The following is a 14117-nucleotide window of genomic DNA, read 5'->3' on the forward strand; positions in this document are numbered from 1 at the left end:
TTGCTCGCTTCCAAATTTGTGATATATCAAATAAATCTCAACTCTGGAAATCCGTCAATGTCATAATTTCCCTTACCGAAAATGTACTCGAGGTCGCTCTGGATATAAAAAGGAACACAAAGATTGTCAGTGCGCATGGGCACATCATAGTTAGATATGAAATGATTATGCATTATACATTCTAAACAAGTGGAACGCCTCTGGCAGTCTCGCCTGCTTTACGCAATTCGATATAGCAGCAGTGCTTCCTTTGAAAAACAACTAATGAATAATTATTCACACAAGAAAATACTAATATGATAATAAAATATTATGTCCATTGACCCAAAATGACCTTTGACCATGATCATGTGACCTAAGACATGTGCAAAATACTTGATTACCCTTATGTCGATGTTTCATGAGCAAGTACAATAACGTCCTAAGTTATAATGCCAATTCAACACATACTCCCAACACGGCCAGAGTTCATTGACCTTTAAATGACCTTTGATCTTGGCCATGTTCCTGAAACGCACACAGGGTATTCAGGGATACATTGCTGCTCTTATATCCAAGTTTCATGAACTAAATCCACAGACTTTTAAAGTTATGATGACAATTCCAAAAATACCCCTAACATTACCAAAGTTGGCTGACCCTAAATGAACTTTGACCTTGATCATGTGACCTGAATCTAGCACAGGGTGTTCAAGGATACTTGATTGCTCTTATGTCCAAGTTTCATGAACTAGATCCATAAAATTTCAAAGTTATGACAATTCCTCAAATAACCCCAACATGGCCAAAGTTTGTTGACCCTAAGTGACCTTTGATCTTAATCATGTGACGTGAAACTCAGACAGGATCTTCAGTGATACACTATCACCCTTATGGCCAAAGTGCCCATTTTGACGTGTAAGTTTCATTTTTGGCTTTTCCCCCAAACAAAAATTCGTTCGGCAGCCCTTGCCTTCCCATCCTCATAACAATTGAACAGCAACGGTGTCCCCCCCCCCCTTGCCTCTGCCTCTGCTTTCCCGGTTTTCATTTTCGGATTAACGAACCTTCGGAATAAAGAACCTTATTTTGTTTTCGGATTAACGAGCCTTCGAAATAAAGAACCTTATTTGTTTTCGGATTAACGAACCTTCGGAATAACGAATCTTATTTTGTTTTCGGATTAACAAACCTTCGGAACAACGAACCTTATTTCGTTTTCGGATTAACGAACCTTCGGAACAACGAACCTTATTTCGTTTTCGGATTAACGAACCTTCGAAACAGCGAACCTTATTTCGTTTTCTGATTAACGAACCTTCGGAACAACGAACCTTATTTCGTTTTCGGATTATCGAACCTTCGGAATAACGAACCCTGTGTTGTTTTCGGACTTACGAACCTTCGGAATAACGCCACAAATGTTCGGATTAACGAACCCTTTTTCGTTTTCGGATTAACGAACATCGAGGTCAGAATTACCCTTCGGAATAAAGAACCTTCGGAATTACGAACCTTCGGATTTACGAAGTGTAACCGTACCTTTGCCATTATTTGCCATTATGGCAACCACCATAGTAACCTTGATTCTGATTGGCTGCTGAGCCCTGTTACCATGGTAGTTGCCATTATGGCAAGGTTAAAACAGTAACAAGTCCTTTATGAAACGGGCCCCTGCATGGTCACGGGCTAAAGCCGTGACACCGCGAGCGTTCCCCACGGTAGGCACTCATATTGCTGCGTAATAATTTAACGCTCATCTGGGGCCCGTTTCATAAAGAGTTACAACTGTTGTAACTACCATGGCAACAGGGCTCAGCAGCCAATCAGAATCAAGGTGACCATGGTAGTTGCCATAATGGCAAATTTTCAACAGTTGCATCTCTTTATGAAACGGGCCCCAGATTGCTATAGTAGTCCACTGGGCCGGCACTAGTTGGTGCCAGTTGGTTCGCGGCAATGCAATGTGGCGCCCGGTGTCGCCAATAAGGTGTATAGTGGCGTGCAGTGGCTCAAACTACCTCCCAATTTGGCGCAACGAGAATGTTTGAAATTTTCGTTACGCAAAATTCAATTTTTGGAGCCGTTAAGCCCTGTTACAACCGATAATGTCGCACCAACGCATAATGTCGCAGATTGCGACATTATGCCAAGAGCGTCCGACGCATAATGTCGCAGTCAACGCATAATGTCGTAGTTTAACGCATAACGTCACATGTCGCAACGCATAATGTCGCAGCAAATTGTCAACGCATAACGCCACATGTCGCAACGCATAATGTCACAGCGGTATTTTCTTCGCGACTCGAGCTACAGATAAGATATAAAATATGCTTTCACTAAGTATTTTGAGACAGGAGAAAGAGAATTAAGTGATTTGGAAATCAGGATCACTCTTTGTATGGATATTTATCGGTTTTGCCATTTCGTCTACTGCCTTTTTCCCCACTATCGCATGGTCTGATATCATTTCGTCTACCATTAGTTAGTCAACTATCAACAAAGTCCAATAACCATTTCGTCTAATTACCATCTCGTCTAATAGCCAGTTGGTCTAATAGCCGTTTTGTTTATTAACATTTAGAAAAATGTATGATCCCAATTTTATTACCTAATAGTCACAGATGCAATGATATACCCAAGCAGATATCAGTCTGCATGCACAAGCGCAGCCCTGATTAGCCTCTTGTCGAGGCCTTGTCGGCTGCTTTCCGAGCGAACATGGCAAAGCAAGGGAGAGAGCGAAGCAGAGCGCCGCGAGACAGGGCCTCTGGACATCTGACCCGAATTTCACCGACTTTCTTTTGTTTTTTATTGTTTTTACCAATTCACCGACCAAAAACTGGTCGGTGAAAATCATCCAATGAAAGCGCGGGCTGCTATGACGTCATATTGAATATTCATGAGCTCATCTTGCATGGCGACCCGTTGATTCTTGGCGAAGAATGACGACGAAATATCAAAGAGCATTGAATATGCCTCTAAAATGCTGAATATTGACCGATTTAAGGATTTGCAAGTCGATAAAATTAACTCTGCACTGAAAGGACGAGATGATTTTGTAAATCTACCCACAGGATATGGAAAAAATGTTATCTTTCATGCGATTCCACCGGTCGAACCGGGGCGTCGATTATCGATCTCCGCTGTGCAGTGCAGTGAGGGAAGCTGGGGTGGAGTTGCTGGGAGTTGACTCGAGTCTGACCAGCAGCAGTATCTCCCGGGAAGTTTCGGGGCGGTGATGGGTCTGTTACGGCCAGTAGTAGTAGTAGTAGTAGTAGTAGTAGTAGTACCACTACTTGTATAGCATTTTGCAGGTTATATCCCCTTTAGTGTCCCGCAATTAAATGAATCCCCTGCAGAATAATGGACTACTATACTATATAGTATTCCGAACCCAAAACGAAACAGCTCTGACATTTCATTGGTTTACTCGGTGACCAGTAATATCATGACTCATGTATATTCATTAGGAAGACGTTCCTCATGAATATATAATTCAGTTCAGATGTCAAGAGGCCCTGGCTCGCGCCTAATTCGCTTCGCGAATTAGGGAATCCCTCGCTTCGCTCGGGAAGCAGCCGCCAGGGCCTCGACAAGAGGCTAAGCCCTGATCGAAACTTTCATCAACGAGTGGGTGTATATACACACATACACCTTGCTGTTCAATTTCGATTGATCTTCTGTACACAAGTCTTTGGCAGGGACTGTAGGCCTAATATTCAGACCCCTTTCCTCAGAAGGGTTTGCACAGCAAACTGAAAGGATGATAATGTATGGTTAAAATCTGTACGTATGATTGCACGTTATTTTGTGCTATGTATTTCATGTTTTATGATATATTTCAATTAGCAACTGTCAATTTTAACCAGTAATTTGTGTGTCTGCACACCATCGATCAGCGCTGAATAAAAATGAATATATACAGCCCATATGTAGGCCTATATCATTATTATCTATGATTGTGTTGCCTAATTGGCTCTTGATTTACTCAGTTTTAGCATTAAAAAAGCACGAAGAAAAATGAGGTCGAGATCAAATTATTATTATTATGCATTGAAAATAATTCGGGATGGGATTAAATGAGGTAGAGATGGTGTGTGTGGGGGTGCGTGAGGGTGGTAGGGTGTGTGTGTGTGTGAGGGTGTGTGTGTGTGTGTGTACGGTACAAATGTGTATGTGCGTGTGCCTAAATGCGAGGATACGAGATATGTTATTTTACAATCCATGTCATTATTTTTCCTATACCTGATTATGGTTCGTGTTTATAGGCCTATTATGCATTTAAAAATATGAAATGAGAAATGAGGGGTGTTAAATTGTTTAATTTTTGAAATGTTTAATTGCAACCTTTTTGCTTGTTTGTTTTGAAGGAATCGAATAAAATAGTTAATTCGGTGTGTTTTGAATGAACTAAACAAAGAGAAAGGACAAGTAGGCTATACATCCCCAAAAGTTAATTTAAATAAAAAGGAAAAAATAAAAAAGGCACAGCACTGAAACTTTCATAAAAATCTGATACAAAATATAAAAAAACTCATGACATCTTAAAGTTTCACTCAATTTTACAAAACAGTTATATGTACATTCTGGTCGGTATGCAAATGAGGGGATTGATGACCTCACTGTCATTGTCCAGTGAAACAGAGTATTAATAAAAATAATAATAACGTTTTATTTACCCAGGGTAGCCACTTCAATCATAAGACTGCTCTTCCAGCGGGCCCTGCATAACATAATATGTTATTATTACCCTTCTCCAGTCTAAATGCTGAACGCCAAGCAAGAAGGCAGAAGGTCCCATTTTTATAAGTCTTTAAACTTTAAACTGTCATAACTTTCTGATTTTACATCCTATTCCAATGAAATTTTCAGCGTTATGCTTTTTTATGTTTCTGTTTGATCCAAATTAAGATTTTCCAGGGGTGGACTTGACCTTTAATTATTCGATATATGGTGAGGTTACTGCATCGATTAAGGAAGAAGATCATGTCATCAGTAGACATCATTCTAAAATGTCATAATTTTCGTTAATATGTCAGACCAAAATAGAAAAGAGAATGTGAAAAATAGCGAGAACTCTAACCTATCAACTCGTATTAATGAACAGATATATATCCAAAAACACATTCGTAATTAAAGCATTCCCTTTTCAGTGTATTGCTGTAATCTCCGAGTTTATAAAAATTACTATTACCATCATACCTTAATGAAAGTGTACTTCTGTGGTTTTGTTATTCTCTTTGGGAATAACAACTCAGTTACCAAAGTAATAATCCTTTCCACTATTTTATTTTGTGTGTAGTCACTGTAGTGCTTTATTTCGTTCAGAATATCATTATCAATATCAAGGCAGAAATAAATATTTCGTATTTGTTTCAGGATTTAGGAGTTTATTACACCAACAAAGACAAAACTCAGAACAAATTTTGAAGAAAAAGAAGTAACTATATCGCAATAATTAAGACAAATAAACTTTACAAGATTCCTTTTCTGCTTTGCAGATACACAAACACAATTTACATAATTTGATATATGAATTATGGAATAAATCTTATAATTGTTTGAAGCTGACAGGCATGGAAATAAAGGGATTTTATTGAAAACAAAACAACAGCAAAACAAAACATGGAGCGTGAATATTCCTAATAATAGTATTAGCCCCAACATTTTGGTATTCCGATTTCCTATTTTGCGCAATTAATGATATTGGTCTAAGATAAACATGATAGATGTTGCTTGTTTGGACACGACTGCAGATAATCGATAATTATCCCGGTTACCAAGACCAAACAAACTATAGTATATAAAGTTTACCCGCCAATCCAACCTCAAGCAGAATTATGAGTACCCCATGACCAAGTATAATGTGTAAACCTGATGTGATAGTGAATTTTTTGCACTGCGACTATGAACGGATTCAAGAACATAGAAAATGTAGGTCTATTGTCAAATGCCCTTCGTAACAAAGAGCAACCAAGAAGTCTTTGTAGACAATAAATTGGTGAATCAAAACAGCAGTTTCGCCCTGGACTCTGGGCAAGTGACATATTTGCAATTTACGTCAGCTCCGAAACATACGACGAAACTGCTATTTTGGTTCAGCATTTTCGACAAAGACCTACCAGCGTTTTTTTTTTTTGTTACTAAACGGGCATTTTCTAAACGTTAACCATTTTTTATTCAATCAGTTCTGCGTCGCAGGACAAAAACTCTCTACTACGACTTACCCATGAAGACTTGCAAACAATCAAATTACATTTTATGATTGTAAAAACGACGACCTTGCTGTGAACACTCTTCAAACAAATCAGTGACATTGCCTATAGATCAGTAGTCAGCTGGGTGCAACAACTGATATGTCTATTCACATTTCTGACGTATACTCTTGTCAGAAATAACTCTGTTCTAGTAAGATACGACTAGAAAATAGTCAAATCTGACTAGAGTAACAGTTGCACCCAGCTGACCCGATTTATTAGTCATTTTGACTGATTTGTTTTGAGAGTGAAGGAAGTCCCATGAAACCATGCAGCCACCATCTTGAACTTGAGCTGCGAAATTTTGATTCGTCACGAGGTCAGAAATAAATTCGATGTAAATATATACATAAAGGCACCGAATGGAATAGTGTTGACACTGGCAGCAATTCTATTTTACGATTTGGGGATTTCCATAATCGTGGTAATAAAGTGACGTAAAATTTTGGACCACAAAACTAACACTTGTGTGTTGTCGTGCCTGAAATTGGATTAAGAAGACTGTTGGCGGGGTGTCTGCACTAGCTGGCCTTGTGATATATCTTTTAACTAGCTACGTAGTTTATATGAAGGATGTCGGCTATTATTCTTGTCATTTCTATATAAGAAAATAGCGGTAAATGAAACATTCTAGATATTTCGAAACGGCCTTATTTAATATGCATCACGAAACGTGAAATAGCACGATAACAATAAAAAAATGTAATTTCAATGAAGGGTGCATGTTGCTATCCTTCATTGCCATATGTTTAACAGATTATTCCAATAAATGACACATTTTAAGTGTTTTGAAATTGTTTTACTTCTATATGGATCAGGGGCGGATCCAGTTTTCGCCAATAAGAGGGGGGCGGAAAATATTTTCATTCACATTTTCCCAGATCAACCGCTAAAAGCTGATTTTTAAATGGTTACTTTGTAGCAGGGGCCGCGGAACCGGGGGGGGGGGCTGGGGGGGCTTCAGCCCCCCCATTTTTTTCCAAAACCGTGTACAAAAACGTAAAAATTACCATATGATTGTGATTTTTAGCATAGTACCCCCCACTTTGAAAACCGTTCCGCGGCCCCTGTGTAGGGAGAGTCCTAACAGCTACTTCGTATGTAGCTTTATTGTTTTAGACGAGATAATTGTTGTATCTCATAAGCCACAATTGAATAATACGAGTGCGAAGCGCGAGCTCATTTTTTTCCTCATATAATTCATGAACATGTATTTTATCCTGAAAATTGAATACTCTGAGCAAAGTGTGTGGTAGTAACAGTCAGGCTCCTGTGATTCTCAGCAAAACCAAAGGAAAGTTCTCGGGTAGAAGACAAATTATTGTTGGTGAAATGCCTTCCTGATATCATCACCCTCTCCTAAGCCTTCTCTAATCATCGCATTCTCACCTGAGGAATGATCCTCCCTCTCCTCCTCTCTCTCTCTCTCTTTTTCACATTCCCCTCCCTCACACCCTCACCCACAATTTTTGTTTTCTTATTAAGGATTTCATCCAAAATCGATTACATAAACTTAAGTATAAATTAGTAACTATCACACTCGCACAAGCACTCTCGCACACACACACACAAACCCTCAAATTCTGGAATGCACACCCTCTCACTCACATCCACAGATCCCACACGAGCTCACACGAGCATAATTACGATAATCAACACGCTATTTCCATGGAACATGACTAACCAATTCAAATAAAACATCAAAGTAATAACAGTGGTAATCTTCTTTTTCTTGATTTAATTCAGTAGGTCTCCATATCGAACCAATGTGTTTGGATGATTTATGATTATCATCGAGCTAAGTGATTATCATCGAGCTAAGTGATTCTTAAATAGCTAATACCAATAGTCCCATAGCAATAATTTTAATAAAATTAATCCAATCATGATAGCAAAGAGTTAACCCTAAAAGGACTGGGCTATTTGAGATAGGACGGGGGGGGGGGGGCATGATGGCCCCCCTTCTGATCTCGGCTGCCGTTCGCGCCGAAATTTGGCACGCACATTCTTTACCACCTAAACTACAAGCCAGTATTTTTTTTTCATCTTTGTAATCAACTTTAAAGGTTTCCACAAAGAAAAATTGCAAAAGTCAATTTTTTTCCTGTTTCTATAATTTTTTTTCATTTATGTATTTCCTTGTTGTTTCATCTTTTTTTAAGGGTTAAACCAAAAGTATACGCGGATTAGTCTAACCTCAGCTAAAGACCCCTTTTTTCAATATTATTTCTGACATCTTGATCCAACAAACATGACAATGAAAGTGGAGGCACTCCCGAGATCGACAAAGTTGCGTGTTGACGTTAATTTTGGATGTGGATACACACTACCCCCTCATAATATCACACACTTATCCACAATTAATTCAGATGGAAAACAACACCTATAAGGTGCAAATGTATACATTAGGAATTTTTTTTTTCACCTTTAAGGGCACAGTTCATTACATTTTGCCTATTTTTCCTATTAGGGTGCAGAATTGATGACGGCTATATACAAGATTTCAAGTTTGCAAAGGAAATTTCTGATCGTAGTTAGGGACAGGGCCGTCTGTCCGAGTATTTGAATGCTGGGTGATCGTAATAGCGGACTACGGGCCTGGTACAGACCAAAAAAATAAAAAATAAATAATGAGTTACTGAAAACGGTATTAATTGTCTTCAAAAATCCTGTCTAAACATGCTAAAGCTTTGGTATATTCAAGCAGTGGCGGATCCAGGGGGGGGGGGTTGCACATCCAATCCGTGCCTCCCCCATGGCCCTGGGAAGCGGGGGTGCTGAAGTGCTGAAGCACCCCCAAGATTTTCCTAGGGAGTGCTGCGTGTATTATTCTCCATAGGCGACACCCCCTTGAAATCTGGCAGGTGTGACAAAAATGATAAATGTAACCAAAATGACCTTAAGTGAGATCCCTTTTTTTTTTATTGCTTGTCCAATTTTTCGGGATCAAAATGACCTTCATTTCTTAGTAAAACTTTTGTTTTCTTGTCAAATTTATCGGGACCAAAATGACCTAGATTTCTTAGTGATACCCTTTTTTACATCAGCACCCTCAGTAAAAAAAAATTGTTCCCAGGGCCCCGGTGTCCCCCCCCCCCCCCGCCGTTTAGAGCCATAGGCCCGTATTCTGAAGTCAGTTTTAACTTAGACTCAGGTTTAAAGTTGTGGTTTATGTATGGGAAGCCAAAAGTATCATTCTTTTTTATTAACTTATACGTTTCTTATGTTTACTGTGCTCTTTCCTGATTCATCGATAGTGAAGACAATAATCTATATATATTTCCTAAACAATTATGAATGATTTGAGAGCCAAATGAGCTGAAATATGATATCTCTACCGTTAGTGACTTATGTAACAATTAGCTGTCCATACTTACACCACAACTTTACACCTGAGTTTAAGTTAAACCCGACTTCAGAATACGGGCCACAGTCAATATTTTTCAATGTAAATGTGCCGTTTTTACACAAGTATGCCCCCCCCTTTGAAATTTAAAACATATATTGTTCATGGCAATGTCGTTCAGACCCAAGTGATTACCTTTTGGGGTGGGGGGGGGGGGGGCTTGTCAAATTTTCCTTGGGAAAATGTAACCCCTTTTTTGAAAATCCTGGATCCGCCCCTGATTCAAGTGTCCTTAAGAAGATGAAATAATAACAGATTTGGCTTTTTGAGTGATTAATTTATATATTTTTTCGTCATTTATTTTTTTTCTTCTATTTTTTCCCTCTGTAAGTATGTACCTGGTCCGAATTAAATGAGAGTGAGCTGCAACACTGTGGTCTCTCGTTGACTGTGTGTTATGAGTAGCTAGTCTGAAAGTATACCCTTTAAAATAAGAAAAAATAAAAATATAAAAAATAAATAAAAAAGAAAAATAATAGTACAGAACAGAAAATCACCTCATATTTTATTTGTAAAGAGAAAGTAAAAGTTATTGAGTGGAAAAGTAACTGCTTTGCTACTTTTTATCGTAATAATTGCAGTATGAAAATATTGAGAAGATTAGTGATCATGCAAATATGCATAATTAACAAGACATTGCTTAAAACGTTGCCTTGTGGGTTTAGAAACCGGTTACTTAAAGAGAAATAACAGAGGCCTATATAATCGTATCAGAAATCCTCACAAAAACTACTTATTTATGTTAAAGATGCAGTTCACGGTGAAGAGTACTTGATACCTTCTTGCATGCAAGTTATCTGTGTGTGATTAATCCTTTGACGTATTTTTCATTGCGGTGGCTTTATGCGCTCACAAATGCTACAATAACCTACTAGTCAACAATCAATAAACTGGTTTTCACACTTGTTATTTATCAATTCATCTGTATAATGTAAGTAAGCGATCATTTCTTGATCCTGGTAGCGAATTCAATGACAATAAAGATAAGAAAATTAATTTGAAGAAGAAATAATTTATTTGCATTAGTGAATGATTATGAATATCACCGTCACCAGATTTGTACATGAAATATACCGATGTTTTTTTAATTTCTATTGAGCTGCCAGAGCATCGGATTACATCAAGCGTTCTTAAATTTTAGTTATTTATTTATTGGTTTTCTTTATTTTATACTGCAGGGTAGGCCTGTTCAGTTATGCAAAACGGCTCTCCAAAGGCACCCTGGATTAAATATTAAGCTTCACCCTGCTGACGTCACAATAAAGAGCATTGACTCAAAACTTGTAAAATAGCAGATTGAAATATATAACAATATACAATCTTTTTATTTGAGAGTTTGTTTTTATAGACTGATATACATTTCTCTATGAGTATTAATTTGAATTAATCTACAATGGTCTCAGCTGTGGTCTTGACAATCCAACAAAACAGATATGACCTATCGAAAACCTATAATCAAAACTGCAGAAACCTTTTCAAGTGTCACTCGCGACTATGGATTTTGAACAAAATTCAACAAACCATGAGCCAATTTTCAGTCTCTCTTAAAGTTGCCTAATTGGGTTCAATCACAAAACATGCACAGACATTATTTTACACGTTATTTCGCAGGGCCAGTCATGCACACACCCCACCCACAAGCTTCTTCCTCCAATTTCAAGCACGACATCACACAAGTGTTAGTTTCCTGGTTATCTGCCAGTGAACATTAACAACCTAACATTAATGTTTTATAAATCACCGCGATTACACGAATTCCAAATCGTAAAATAGAATTGGCGGCAATATCAACACTAGGCCTATTTCATTTAATATCGATATCATTTCGATGACGCAACATTTGCTCCTGCGACATTTGCTCAGGGGTTTATTTCGTCTTAGATTGGGGGTTAGGGACATGCTTCGTGACGCATCAGAATCTAACGACTAAAGTTCAAGATGGTGGCTGGTTTCACAGAACGCATCGTTCACCGCAGGGTAATCGTCCTTACAATCATAACATGGAATCTGATATTTTGCAAGTCTTCAATGGTAAGTCATGATGATATTCGGGAGTATTCGCTCAGCGCGACCTACAGAGACTTCAAGAACACAGTAGCCTAAATTTATTGAGAATACCCCCGTCTTCAAATGACAATGAACAGCTGGGAGGCTTTTGTCGAAAATTGGTTAACCGGAAGGGCAGTATTGTCCTTAGTTTCGGAGCTGACCAAAAATTGTAAATATATCGTTTGTCCAGAGTCGAGGACCAAACTGCTGCGTTGATTCATCAATTTTCGACAAAGACTTCTTGGCTGTCTTGGTTGTGTTCTTTGTCATGAAAGAGATTTGACAGTACACTTTCTCTGTTCTTGACTCCTTCGTACTTCGCTGTGTGAAAAATCCCAAATATAATTAATATGCCAGCTTAATTACACCTCTTGCTTGGCAATAGAGAGTTTTCGCATTTACTACGAAGACACTCTCTCCAACGCATCGATTCCATTGAAAATGCAATTAAAATCACAGTGGAGAGCTGAGAGGCTTTTGTCGAAAGTTTGTGGACTGGGACGGTAGATCATCCGAAGATATGCACCGGACGAACAATTGCAAATATGTCATTGTCCAAAGTCAAGATATTCGGATGCTGTCCCGGTCCACCAACTTTCGACAAAAGCCTCTCAGATTTCCATTGTGATTTGACTTGCATTGTCAAAGGAATTGGTGCGTTGTAGAGATTGTCTTCGTAATAAATGCAAAAAGTCCGGAATATAAATGTGCTACTCAAAATTCTGTCATCGCCTTGGTCTTAATCAATTGGTAGGCCTATTAGTTTTCGACCTGGGCTTATCCCATCAGTCATACATGTCAAGCCAGGCACCATTTATTACATTTTTCGTCGAAATAAAGGAGCAAATATTCCAATATTAATGAGAGCACAGCTCTGGGAGCGTTGTGGACCAGTGGACTAGTCTCCGGACTTGAAACATAGGGCCGTGGGTTCAAATCCTAGCCATGGCGTAGTTTCCTTCAGCAAGAAATTTATCCACATTGTGCTGCACTCATGCAACCCAGGTGAGGTGAATGGGTACCTGGCAGGAATTTATTCCTTGAAATGCCGAGCGCTGGAAAGGCTGCTTGAGCTACAGCCGGGGTAATAATATCCAAGTCCTTTGGAAGCGCATAGAGACGTTATTCATAATGAGTTATGCGCTGTACAAGAGCTGACTATTATTACTATTATTATTTTTAACATAAAATGACAAATCAAGAACAGGTGTATCAAAATACTTTTACAATTATAGGGATGTACACTCTACAAGCTTTTTAGTATTCCTTTAGTTCCATAACACAATAAGAAACAATCAGACAATATCAAATAATCATTGGAGATAAATTCAATTTTTAACTCGTTTATCAAATTGTTTAAATTGTGTGATATGGCATTAATAAGATCTATTTATACTCCTTCTTTCTTGTAAATCTATCATTTATGTTTTGTTTCTTGTTGTTGGAATGAAATAAAGTCATTAATTGTGAATCAAACACGAAATTGATATTTTCTGCTTTGATCATTCTTAAATAAAGCACTGCACACAAACCAATATAATGGAAAGGATTACTAGTATTCTTGGATAACTGAGGTTTTGTTATTCTAAAGAGGATTAAAAAAGTCCACAGAAATGTATACAAAAGAGGATTGAGAAAGACCTCAAACCACAGAAATATATTCATCGGGCTAAAAGATAACAATAGTAATGAAATATCGAAATATACAACAAAAAATAGAACACTACTAGAATAATCGCTTAAAATAGCAAGTGTGTTGATGGATATATTTCTTAACTTCAGTGCATAGGCCTAATTCTTGATGAGACTCCTCTTCATGCTCTTTGGAGGGGGGGGGGGGGGGTTCAAACAACTATCACCGAACACATGGAAGTTTTAAGATGCTATTCCCATAGTGAGTTGGCGAGGTGTGCCATATTGCCAAGTGACTTCATTACCTTATCATGTCGATCTAGTAACTTTGTATAAGTTGGAATGACGGCCTTGCCAATTCGTGGTCTTAACAGTTGCACAAACTACATGTATATCTACATGGCAAGTTGAACAGTTAAACCTGACAAACCCTTTCATCGAGTCATTAATAAGTTGTTTTTTTAAGAGAGGCAATTATAATTTCCCAATTTTTCTCTCTTCGTATTTTATTTTATTTCTGCTTTCTTATAGTTTGATGTGTGTGAGTCAACCAGAAAGCTACTCCGAGACACCAATATATTGTTGAATCAGATAGTTGACCAAAAGTCGAGCTGCCTAATAACAGGTATATTTTTTATCATTATTATCCCCTTTTTTTTGGGGGGGGGGGTGGGAGCAGGGGCTTGAAAATGATTTTTTAAGGGGGTGCTTGTTTGTAAACAAGCCACCCCCTCCCCAAAAAAGTTTTCACTCTAAAATGAAGTTGATTCTTATTGAAAATAATGACAGGC

This window comes from Lytechinus pictus, chromosome 10 (genome assembly GCF_037042905.1).
Source record: "Lytechinus pictus isolate F3 Inbred chromosome 10, Lp3.0, whole genome shotgun sequence".
In the NCBI taxonomy this organism is placed as follows: Eukaryota; Metazoa; Echinodermata; class Echinoidea; order Temnopleuroida; family Toxopneustidae; genus Lytechinus; species Lytechinus pictus.